The sequence below is a fragment of the Terrapene carolina genome, unplaced genomic scaffold (genome assembly GCF_002925995.2).
Source record: "Terrapene carolina triunguis isolate 2854851 unplaced genomic scaffold, T_m_triunguis-2.0 Scaffold96, whole genome shotgun sequence".
Taxonomy (NCBI): domain Eukaryota; kingdom Metazoa; phylum Chordata; order Testudines; family Emydidae; genus Terrapene; species Terrapene triunguis.
The window spans coordinates 29,543,143-29,555,723 of NW_020664447.1; the positions used below are offsets into that span (position 1 = coordinate 29,543,143).

The following is a 12,581-nucleotide window of genomic DNA, read 5'->3' on the forward strand; positions in this document are numbered from 1 at the left end:
GAATTCCCGACCCATCTAAACCCCTCTGCTCCCTGTCCCCTGACTGCCCCCTCCTGGGACTGCCTGCTCCTAACTGCCCTCCATAACCCCACCCCCTACCTAAGCCTCCCTGTTCCTTGTCCCCTAACTGCCCCCTCCTGAGACCCCCCCTAACTGCCCCCCTAGGACCCTACCTGTACCCTGACTCCCCAAAACCTTACACCCCCAACCCCCAGACAGCCCCCCCGAACTCCCGACCCATCCAACCCTGCTCCCTGTCTCTTGATTGCCCCCTCCAGAACCTCCCTGCCCCTTCTCCGACCCCCTGGCCCCCTTACCATGCCGCTCAGAACAGAGTGCTGCAAAGCGGCGCGCTGGGCAGCAGGGGAGGGGGAGCAGGAGCAGGGGGAGGAGCTCCAGACTGCCAGAGGCCCGATGTGAATGGCCGGCGATCTGCGAATGCAGGGAGAGGGAGGGAGAGAGAGGAGGGGAGTGATCTCAAGTTGCAGGGGAGAGGAGGGGGAAGCGGAGGAGGGGCTCTGGCTGCTAGAGCCCCGTGCGAGTGGCACGATCCGGCCGGCTGCCCTGTCAGCCACGTGCGCTCTGCATGGGGGGGGGCGGGAAATCCGGACATTTACAAATTCCCCCCCGGATGCTATTTTTAACTCAAAAAAGCTGGACATGTCCGGCAGAATCCGGACGAATGGTAACCCTATTATGGTATATAGGCTGACTTGCTGCTTCACTCCCATACTTTTTGCCAGACTGTAATGACACACACAACCTTTTGCCATAGACGCCGACTTCCCTTCTGCCCGGTTCGTTTCCCGCCCCTGCACTGCCCTCACCCCGCCCCCATTCCACCCTTTCCCCAAAATCCCCTCCCCCCCATTCCACCCCCTTTCCCCAAGTCCCCACCCCTTCTCCGCATCCTCCCCTGAGTGCACCATGTCCCCACTCCTCCCCCTCCCTTCAGGAAAGTCCTAAGTGCCTCCAAACAGCTGTTAGGCGGCAGGGAGGCAGGAAGCTCTGGGAGGGAGAGGGAGGAGCGGGGACATGGCGCGCTTGGGAGGCAGGGCGGGGCGGGGGAGCTTGGCTGCCGGTGGGTGCTGAGCACCTGCTAATTTTTCCCCGTGAGTGCTCCAGCCCCAGAGCACCCATGGAGTCGGCGCCTATGCCTTTTGCCATTCTTTTCCTCTTTCACACATTCATATGGAGGTGGAGGGGCATTTGGCTTTACATATTCCTCCACCTTCTCTTGGGCTTTTGCCCTCTGCCACTCCTTCACAACATTTTCCCAATCCTCCTCATTCCAGGGATTATGATCAAAAACCATGCTACAAATAGTTTTCCTAGCCACCAAAGCAGACTCAAGTTTATTAATCACTTCAATGCATTTCTTATGATTCTCTTTTCCAGGTGGCTTTGTAGCCTGTTCAGTTAAAACTGACACAGCCCCTTTATATTGTTTTGCCTCCAATTTATGCTTTTTTTTTTTCCTCCCCCCCTGCATTTGTGAATCCATTTCACATTCCAATTCCTGAGAAGTTTGAATTAAAGCAGCCGTCTGCTGGACATTAGTTACATTTTGCAAATTTCTTTTCATCCCCTCATTTTGTAATCTCAGCTTCTCCAGCTCCTGTTGCAAACTTTCCTTCTCCTGTTTTCAAATCTCACACTCCTCTGCAAACTTATTCACAGCCTGATACATAATCCAAACAGCAGCATTTGTCCAAATGCTGTCCAAACATTATTTGTTCCTTTTTAGGAGTAGGAGTGCCACATGTCTGATATTTTAACAGCATTTCATCCAAACACCCTTCCTTGTATGGGACCGGAACAGCGTTTGGCAACCATGGATCAGAGCCAAGATCTTCACATGCCCATCTCAGTAAGCACCTCTCAACCATACCCCGGGGCTTCAGGGCATCCCCCTTGTCCCCCGGTATGACGACCCTTCCCTGTCAGTGTTTGCAAAACATCATTGAATCCAGGAACGACCAATACAACCCTGCTCACCTGTATATTTCCCTCTCTTCGTACTGTAACTGAATATGGCCCCAGAGCTATAATTAATATGATTCAGAACAATATTCAAATTAGTCAGTTAACACCAATGATTCAAGATACCAAGTTCTTAATGGGCAACCAGTTCAGACACAGTTTGATTCATTTTAAAGACCTTTTCACTTAGGCTACGTCTTCACTACGGGGGAGGGGGGCAATTTAAGACACACAAATTCAGCTATGCGAATAGCGTAGCTGAATTCGACGTATCCGAGCCGACTTACCCCGCTGTGAGGACGGCGGCTAATCGACCTCCGCGGCTCCCCCGTCAACGGCGGTTACTCCTACCTGCACTGGTGGAGTACAAGCGTCGATTCGGGGATCGATTGTCGCGTCCCCACGAGACGCGATAATTCGATCCCCGAGAGATCGATTTCTACCCGCTGATTCAGGCGGGTAGTGAAGACGTAGCCTTAGACATGACAGTAAACCATCCTCTGTTACCAAATATTGACAACAGGGGGTGCTACTACCCCTGAAATGGATCTTTACTGGCTCCCGGTGGAGCAGATTACTGTCATACCAGTGAAAAAGATCCACATTAATTATCTTCAATACACAGCTGTTTATTGAGAAGGAATTACACAAGCAGTAAAGGGTTATATTAAGCACATAACTCCTATGTTAGACATTAAGAGCTATACATTAAGAGCTATATATTCCTCTTAACGAGTCTCTCTTTCACAAACAAGCCCTGCACTAGCCTCACGCAGTTCCTGCTTGGCAAACAGAGAAGGTGGTTACCAGTTTTATAGATGGCTTCTTTCTTCCAGGTCTGATCTTCTCCGCCCTCGGGTCTGTCTCGGCTTCCCCCTTGGTTGCCTTGAGACCCCTCTGGTTCACAGTCCTACTCGAGCCCAAGGAGCAGAGTTTTGGCTACTCTCTCTAGCAGCATTGCTTCTTCAAGCTTTCATTAAGGAGTCCCAGCCACAGTAATTTACTTTGCCTGATTCTTATACTCCTTTTCCTCAAAGGAGTCTTAAAAGCATGCCCAGAGGGGGTGTGGTTACTAATTTTTACCTGATTAGTATTTTAGAAGGGGTTGGGGGGTGGTACCAAACGAAGATCACCCCACATTTACTCACTCATCAATCATTCGCTCTATCTCTCTGCGTGATGGTCCTGCTGTAAGGTCACTATAACCAGGTCGACCTGTGCTCCAGGCTGGAACTTTATACATGTGATATTTACTTTTGCATGGGCCCATGTTTGCCGACCAATAGGTTCAATATCAATCATACACACAGACTTTGCCAGTTCTTTATCAAATTTGCTTCTGCTTAAAGAGAACCTGCTCCCAGGATCCTCTGCAGCCATTCAGCCATGTTTAAGTCATGTCAAGTTATGCTCACACATCATTCATTCAGTATGGCCACACCAATTTGGTAACATCTCAACTCTCCCTTCTCCAAGCTGGTGCTGTCCTTGTGTCCCTCATTGCTGGAGTGCCTTCTCAGGAAGCGCCTTGGTGAAGGGTGGTGCCTGTGCTGTGCAGTCCTTCTGCTGCTCTGCAAAGTGGCTGTTTAATATTCGTCAGTTGCCCCAGGCAGGTGGAGAGCAATGCTGCTTTATGAGCTCCAGACAACAGGGAGGGAGAGGGGTGAAGACTTTCTTGCTTAAGCCCATGGGGGAGCTGGATGTTGGTGCTGGTGTTCGGAGATCTCATGTAGGCCAGGTCTGCACTAGGAGGGACTGCTCGTGGAGCTATACTGGCAAAAGTGTTCATGCAGCTTATACCGGCAAAAAGTGCTTTTGCTGGTACACCGGTCCAGCAAGCGAAAAACCTACACCGCTAAAAACCCTTTTTTGCTGGTATAACTGTGGCACACTAGGGCTTTTGCTGCGGAAATGTCACACACAAAAAATCACACCCCTAACTGACAGTGCTATACTAGCAAAAGTCTCTAGTGTAGACCTGGCCTTGGGCTCTGGCAAGTGTGATGCACAGGCTCTTTCAAGGTCTGCTCAGATATGGCTTGTTACCAGACTAAATTATCTCAGGTGTCATTTACCATGCCAGAAAGGATCCCTGCTGAACTGAGTGTGTGAAATTGCCACAAGGTGCCTGGAGACCAGCCAAGGGGCAGCTGCTGCTGCTATTGGACTGGCTCTGACAGGTGGGGCTGGTGTCAACCAGTGTCTGGTGCACGTCTTCATGCTGCTGGCTTCCTCTGTGGCATGGGAGGAAGCCAATTTTATGCTCCTGCTGACCAGGTTATTGCACTTGAGTTCAGCCCAGCACATCATTTCTTGCTGCCTGTGTATCCGCACAAACCGGTCTGTCTGAAGGGTGAAATTGGGTGAATGCTCCTAGCTTCTCCATAGGTGAGGCAGACGTGGATGGGGTGTGTGTTCCATCAGCCAGGGGACTGTTCCTTTTCCCCTCTCTTGCTGGACTGCAGGTAGGGGTGTTCAGTGTGTCCCATCAGAGGGTGTTGTCCCGTCAGAGAGAGGGAAAGTATTAATTCAGACATGGCCTAGATGTGACACTGACATTTAGAGGGAAAATCTCTCTCCACGTGTGGTGAGTCTATACAATGATGGGGACAACTCCTCTACTATGGTCCCAGTGGCCTAGATGGACTCTTTGCCCTCTAAATTTCCATGGTACCCGTACCTATGGTTGCAATGTTACAGAAAAGCCTGAGATTCTGGCAGCATTACTGATGACTAGATTCTAATATCTGTACTCCATAGACTTATGGAGCAAGCTTCTATACAGCATGAGTGTGTAGGGAAGTCTGTCCCTCTTCCTTATCTGAGCACTATAATTCTGTCAGAGAATAGAGGGTGTGGTAATTTTTCTATTAATTTATGGAATATATGCTTAGGTGCTGGAGCCTTAGAACTGTATGTAATAATGAGCCAACTGCCTGGAGAGGGGTTTGACACATGGGCATGACTAAGAATAGGGTGATGCAGGCTGTCTGCAGACTCAGGAAAACATCATTGCATCAGTTACATTACATTAAACTTTTCAGGGATTTCTTTGCAGCCAGGGAGATCAGACTATTTTTTTTAATGAAGACTCATATTCTGGAGCACTGTTCTATGACTGTGGAATACATTGGCTATTCTGCCAGAGGTTTCTATCTTTCTGATGAGGTGTTGAAGCAAGATCCTGCCATCTGCTAAAGGTCCCACTTGTCATAAAACCAGGGGACGATAATCCTGAGCATAGAGGTGTTAATTCTGTTTTCCTGGCTGAATTCCATTCTCCCTCTGTAAATTCCTTCTGCAGTTTCACTTTTGTTCTTCCTCACTTCCTTTGCTCCTCTGAACTGCTGTGTAGTTCAGATGCTGCCTTACTCCCTCCCCAGGGCCGGCTCCAGGCACCAGTGAAGGAAGCAGGTGCTTGGGGCGGCCAATGGAAAGGGGCGGCGGGTCCCTCAGTCCCTGGGAGCGAAGGACCCCCCCGCCGAACTGCCACAGAAGAATGAAGCGGCGCGATTGAGCTGCCGCCGAAGTGCCTCCGCTTTGAACCGCAAAAAAGCTGGAGCCGGCCCTGTCCCTCCCAGAGGTGTTTGCATTTCAACAGTGTGTGAAATAATCCCTGTGTTACCTCTGGCGCTGCGGTGTTGTGATATGAGATTTAAAGGTAACCTGTAAAAGGGAAAAAACTACCTGGGCCTTTTAAAAATGTATTTAAAAATTTGATGGAGAAAGAAGGCCAGGGAGGAATTTTAAAAAATTGTGGACTTTCTCCCTCCCCCTACATGGGGTTCTTGCCTTAGCAATTCAGGCCTTCCACTCTCCAAAACTCATGTGATATCCCATGAGGCAAGGCAGTGAATGCTGGGGCACCTCCCAGGGAAGAGATTTTTGTGTGGCTGTCAAACCGTGGCATGCCAGGACATTTTTAATAAGGCACGCAACAATTTTTAGCGAACAAGTTGTGCACTAAACTTTCCATCCTGACAAAGACTTCACACCACTAGCTCTGTTCTGTCATGGATGATTCAGTTCTACACTTGGATGCCTTAAATGGCACAACCATTATAGTAACATTCCACAGAAGGACATCCTCCATGCGGCAGGATCCCACAAGTACAATGTGTGTGAGGTCACACCATGGGGAGGATGCCATTTTGTTCTACAATGTGTGTTGGGGGGCTGGACAGAATCATCCAGTGGACTGGATCTGACCCATGGGATGCCAGTTGGGCCATGGTGTGTGGTTTTTTTTTTTTTTTTTAAATTCTGTGGCATCTAGTGCAGGTGTTGCATACATAGGTGACACACCATTGCTGTTCAAACCTATTGATAACACACACCTAATTCCAACAACTGAGACAGATTCACTTTCTCCAAAATGTTAAACGCATCCTGCCACCTTATTGCCTTCGTAGCATTATCCATCTCCCATTCGTTGAAGAGTCTGAGACAGCTCCCCCTCCTGACAGTCTGCCACTGACAGGGAAGAACAGATTTAACACTTCTAATAGTGGAAAATAACCCCCCCTCCTTTTTTTATTTTGTAATGGTTAGAGGAGGAGCTGTTTCAAGCCCTGAATCTCCTTTGCTGGTCCCCTTAATGACTGCTGTCACCACCTGCAGTTGCAGACATGTTGAGGAAGTTCTGACACGTACCCCTCCTGTGTAGTGTCCACCTGTGTGTTCTGATGGGAGGTAAGGGATTAGCAGGGCCGGCTCCAGCATTTTTGCCGCCCCAAGCGGCGGGGGGGGAAAAAAAGCTGCAATCGGCACTTCTACCACCGCCGCTTCATTCTTCAACGGCAATTCGGCTTGCTGCGCTGGTGGCTGGAGCCGGCCCTGGGGATTAGCAGCAGCTTCAGGAATGCTGCTGGGGAAAAACATTGAACCTAGGAGCTAGGACAGTCTTGTTACTAACCGAACGGCTTCTTTAATCATTTTGGATAGATTTGTTATAAGGCAGTGACCTCAAATCCTAGTATGGTGCTGCTACTTTGTGTTTGAGATTCTTATTGAGGAGACCAAATTGTCCTCTTGCTGTGCTCTTGTACAACACCCCGGCATGCACCATGGGTGGGGGAGGGGAATGGCACAAATCAAGGAAGAAATTCCCTGCACCAGCATTCCATAAACTAATTATTCACCTGACAATAGTCTGAACAGGGAAAGGGCAGCCAGGCTGGGGCCCTGAATGGGTCCTATTGTAATGGCTCTGCATGGGCTGAGCTGCTCATGCAAAGGTAAGCCCTTAGGCTAGGGGAAGGGAAAAGGCTCTTTCTGGGAGTGGCCAGTACCAGAACTGCTCAAGCAGGCAGGGGGTGACTTTAAAGAAAGCAGCAGGAATGAATAGCCAGAGAATAGGGAGATTTCTGGGCTGGGAGCTGCGGAGGAGTAATATGGATGGCTCCTCGGGTGAGCAGAGTTCTGTGCTCTGGAAAAGCCAAAACACCACCTCGCTATAAGCAGCACCCATTACTCTGCACCCTTCTGATGGGGATGGGTGGTGGAGAAAGGCATTAGTGGGAAACCTCTCATCTTACCACTGTTAGCATGTGTCTGAACAGAGCAAGGGAGTGAGTGAGGAGCATTTGGCTGGAGAGGGAAGGAGGGTGGGAGCCCTGCCAAAATGGTGAGGGAAGCATAAAGACAGCCAGAAGCATACAGCATGTGGTGTGTGTAGATACCAGCATTCATGCCCCTGTCTGTGGCACGTGCCCTCATGCACATACCTCTATATATCTTCACGTGTGAGCCTGCATGCAGAGGCCTGAGTGTACAAGTGTGCATGCAGGCAGAGACATAGACGTTTTTATTTCAGGGCCATCCAGACTGGCTCCAGCAGTGGCCAATACCTAATTCTCACCTTTCCCAGAATCCTTTCCTACTCCTACCCTCACTCCTGTTGTGCACCTGCTGTTCATTCACTACTGCTGCTCCTGTGGGGCCCTGGTGATTGCTTCCTGTCCAGTTCACACACTCTGCAGCTGGAGCTGTGATCTCCCTGATTGTCATCTCAGCTGCAGAGCTACAAATGTCATAAAATTCCCCAGCTCTGATTATGCTCCATGCAGTCTTGTCACACAGCTGCAAATTCCATCTGCCCTAGAGAAGAGTTTCTTCCAGCTGGTTAATTCCAGCAGCAGGGGAGCTCTGATTCTTATGTTATAGGACTGGGTCAAAAGAAAGGTCCTTACAGGGCTGGGAGTGGAGTTGGGTCCCCTGCTCGGTATTCTACAGAGGCCAGGTGGACTGTGTGCAGATGGGTGGGGTAAGGGACAGTGTCCTCTGTCTGACCTAATGGCAGAACTTTCCTACCCAGACCAGTGCTTGGAGCACTCTGCTGAACTCCGGAAGAAGCCATGTTCACTCAGCGGGGAGCCAGGACTCCTGAGGCTGAATGATGAGTGGAGTGAAGGAAGGAGGGTAACTTTGCCCCATCCCAGTTTTTCAGCTGGACTCTGGCTCTGCTTGCAATCCCTGCTGTCCTTTTTCTCTTCTTTTCTGTGGGGTAGTGAGCTCTTCACATGCAAACTGACCAGTGATCGCTCCAGGCTTGCTGTCCTGGTTCTGCACCTGCTGCTTAAGTGCTGGAGGCGGAAGGCAGGAGCTTTGCTGGTACGGGATGGATACTGCATAGCTAATGCTAGGGAGTAATTAGTCCTCTGGCCCCCCAGCCAGTGACCCCAGCAGCTTGAGGTGGGGAGGTGCCAATATAGCTAGCCAATAGGGGCTTCTGGGCTGAGCTGCCCTAGTCAGCCCATACACGCAGCTCGGTCAAGGCAGAGGTCTCATATAGGCATCCTAGCTTCACCAACTGGTGCAGAGGTGCTGGGAGTTGTGATCTCTCTCAATTGAAAGGAGGGGGAGCAAGTGGGGCCTTCTGCGGTGTCTCTTTCCATAGGAGGATCTCAAAGCCCCTCACACACATTAAATATGGAAACCTCACAACCCCCATGGCTATTATAGCCAGTTATATGAGAGTAAACTGGTATCCAGAGGTGAAGTAGCTCACCCTGGGACCCAAGCAGGGCCAGTGGCAGAGCCAGGAGTCCTGAATCTCAGCCCCCTAGTCTGACCACTGGATCCCACTCCTTCCCAGGTCGGGGCCTAGAAGCCAGGACTGCCAACTCACCTGTCCATGTTTTAACCCCTAGATAACACTTCCTTCTCAAAGGTGGTGGTGGGGAGCAGAGAAAGTCTGACTCCTCTGGCACAGTGGAACTCTACAGTGAGGGTAACACTCAGCTGGAGGCCAGTTTGAGACTGGAATGAACTCCCACAGGCGCTAGAGACCATCACAAACCTCACTACCTTTTGCTCCAAGTGCAAGGTGCCTTTTGTTGACCTTGCCTTCTCTAACATAAATACGGAGCAACAGGTATAGTAAAAATAAAACCCTTCCAAAACAAAACACTCCACTATAGGTGCATCTCCTCCAAGGATAGGATGAGAGAACAAACTACACACGATGCATCTGAAGAAGTGGGGTTTTTTACCCATGAAAGCTTATGCCCAAATAAATCTGTTAGTCTTTAAGGTGCCACCAGACTCCTTGTTACACACAACAGACTCATGCTCGGCATAGCACTTAATGCACTACTGGAAGGTGTTCAGATCTGTGGTGATGAGTGCAACATAGGAACCTATACAGCAAAGACTTCAGGCTCTCTGCTCTAATCGGTAGCTGATGCGCCCTGTGTCCCCATGTCTCTGATGACTTGCAGCAAGGAAAGAAGCCCTGCTGGTGTGTCTGCAAGGAACAGTGCTGCTCCTATCTCAGCCCAGAAGGATGCAGCCGCTCATGTACTATGTGGGGGTAGGGCAGCCCCAGCCCCCTCCCTGGTGCCCAGGAATGGGCTGCACATAAAGAAGCTATTAAGGAGCAATTGCATGTTTGAACTGGGATTTCATAAGGACAAGTAAGAGCCGCTTGGAGGTAAATGTCTTCCCTGGGGCAGTGATCTGTGCACATGTGGAGGCCCGGCCCAGCCCGGCAGGTATGCATTGCATTTGGAGGAGATGATATCTTTCTGGCTGGCAGGTGTGTGCTTGCTGGCTATGGTTTTACTAGTGCCTCTCACTCCACCCACCCACTCCCCTTCCTACCTCCTGTGCATCCTCCCAGCTGCTCTTCTGAAATGCAAAGTGGGGAGAGGGGCAGGTAGTGTCCGTGCATCCTGGGGAGAGACGCAAGCCTGGCTTTCTTTCTGTAACCCTGGAGGCGGAGCAGGAGAGAAGTTGCAGGTACAGGCAGCCTCCGCATAGCTAGCATTCTGTTCCAAGCGTGGGCTCTTCAGATGGGCCCCCTCCTCCTCTGCACAAGGAAAACCTGATCACTTCAGGTTCCCCGTGCAGTTTAGTGTGCCAGGTTTTCCCACTATTCCTGGGCTGTCCGGGAGCTATTCTCCCTTTCTCGGGGTGTTTGGGGCAGTGCTTTTTGCGCATTCAATTTAAATATAACTGGAGGCCCTACGGGAGCTAAGACTCTGCCCTGCACCCCTTCCCCCGTCTTCCCTGTCTCCCTATGCTCCACATCCGAGCTCAGCCCTACCCTGAGGCACTGCAGGTGCTCCCCTCCTCCCCTGCCTGGCTCAGCCCTGCCCTCCACAGCTGGGTTACTGGGGTTCCCCTTTTTCCCTCCGCCCTTCCAGCTGAGGGTCTCCGAGCACTTTGTAAATGCTCATTTAATGAATCCTCCCCCTTCCCATGAGAGGTGGGTAACACGAGCCCTACAGTGCAGACGGGGAAATGGAGGTCACAGGGACAGAGCTGGGAACAGAGCCCCGGCAGCCTGATGCCCCCAGGCCCCTGCTCTAGCCACTAGCCCGCACCGCCTTTCCAAGCACTAGGGAGCCTGGCGCAGCACTGGGCGCTGATCCGGCCCTGGCGGGCTGCGCTCCGCTCCCCTCTCATTGGAGCTTCAGGGCTGTCCCAGCCGTCCCCTCTGCAAACATTTGCTCCAGCCAGGTGCCCGGGCGGGTGATTTTTCCCTGCGCAAAACCCCGCCCGCGGAGAGGGAGGAGACGTTTGAGTCAAGGTAGCGGGTGAGTGGGCGGGGCTTGGAAGGCAGATACTGGAACTAACTTTGGGCAAATCCGGGTGCGCAGCAGGCTCCTGGCGCGGGGGCTCGTTAAGCAGAAAGTGAACTTAATCTCTTGGTTGGTTTGTTCTTTCTTCCCCCGTTAGGGCGGGAGAGCCGGGGCTGCAAGAACCAGGAGGGGGAAAGTGGCTGGTCTGAAAGGGCGGAGTGGGAAAGGAAGCCCCAGCAAGGAGCCGCACCAGCCCCACACGGCACGCTAGGCTGGGATGACGAGAGGGGAAAGCCAGGTAAGGAGATCTCGGCCAGTGGGGAACCGGGGGGGGGGGGGGGGGGCTCTGGGGGGGGGGGCGATGGGGTTGGGGGGAGGCAGGGAGGTTGTGAGAGCGAGTGGTGAATGGGGCAGGGCATGGCGGGAGGGAATTAGTGGAGGTGTTGGAGTGATAGCTGTTGCTCCGTGGAGGGAGCTGTGTGAGCCGGGAACATTTCTGGCTAGAAGGGTAACTTAGAAGAGAAGTTGCAGACTCTTCTTTGCCGTGCTCCGTGGCTGTCCCCTGTGCTGTCCCCAGGGCCAGGCTGTGAACAGGGAGTTATGCAATCTCTTTAGCAGACTCCCCTGCCCACCTCGCATTTCACCTTCACGATGGAGACAGCCAGCTGGAGATCACTGAGTGGGAATGGGAGTAGGTAAAGCTTCTCTCCTGAGTCTGGCCAGCCTCCCACTTGGCCTCATCCCCTGGGTGTCTCAGAGCTCTTTCTCCTCTGCCACCAGTCCCCACTGTGCCTTTCTGGTACGCTTGCCAAGCTGTTAATCCCAACGGGGACTAAATTTGGTGCTTTGAACAGCCCCATTTATCAGACCATTAAGGACAGCCACGTTGTCTGCAGCTGCCTGCTTGCTGTCATTGACCATTAAGCTTGGTGAGCAGTGATCTGGCATCCAGTGCCTGACACAATGGAGCTTGGGTGAAGGGCATCCCCCTGGTCCCAGGCCAGACAAGAGAGAAGGGAGGAGAATCATGGCATTGGAACAGAACAGAATAAAGGTGACTAAAGGGCAGCCCACGGACCTGTAGTATGTAGGAATTGGGTAGTATCTCTTTAAATAGTTTGTGAGCCCTCTAGTGGTCTTTACTGTCTCATGTGTTTCAGATTCTTGTGTGTGTGTGTGTACACACGTAGGTACACACAGAATCCTAGAAATGTAGGGCTGGAATGGATCTCAAGAGGTCAGCTAGTGATTCTAGTCCAGCCCCCTGCCAAATAGATCTAGACTATCCCTGACAGGTGTTTGTCCAAGCTGGTCTTAAAAACTTCCAATGATGGGGATTCCACAATCTCCCTTAGAAGTCTAGTCTGGACCTTAGCTACCCCTATAGTTAATTCCCCCCCCCCCCAATTATCTAACCTAAATTTCTGTTGCTGCAGATTAAGCCCATTACTTCTTGCCCTACCTTCAGTGGACATGAGGAACAATTTACTTCAGCTCTCTTTGCAACACCTCTTAACATATTTGAAGACTTATCAGGTTCAAACCCCTGCCCCCCACCCTCCACGCACAAAG

At 51.4% G+C, this 12,581-nt stretch overlaps 1 protein-coding gene across 5 annotated transcripts in view; it reads left to right on the top strand.

The window, feature by feature from the left end:
• Positions 1-12,581, top strand: part of LARGE2 (LARGE xylosyl- and glucuronyltransferase 2) — a 39,453-nt gene that overhangs the window by 9,565 nt on the left and 17,307 nt on the right. For 4 of the 5 annotated variants that reach the window (XM_029911483.1, XM_029911488.1, XM_029911487.1 and 1 more), the window contains one exon: positions 11,167-11,307. The exons of the other annotated variant lie outside the window; for it this stretch is intronic. The gene's annotated coding sequence lies outside the window, so the exon portion shown is untranslated. The remainder of the gene's footprint in view (positions 1-11,166; positions 11,308-12,581) is intronic. 5 annotated transcript variants of the gene reach the window in all.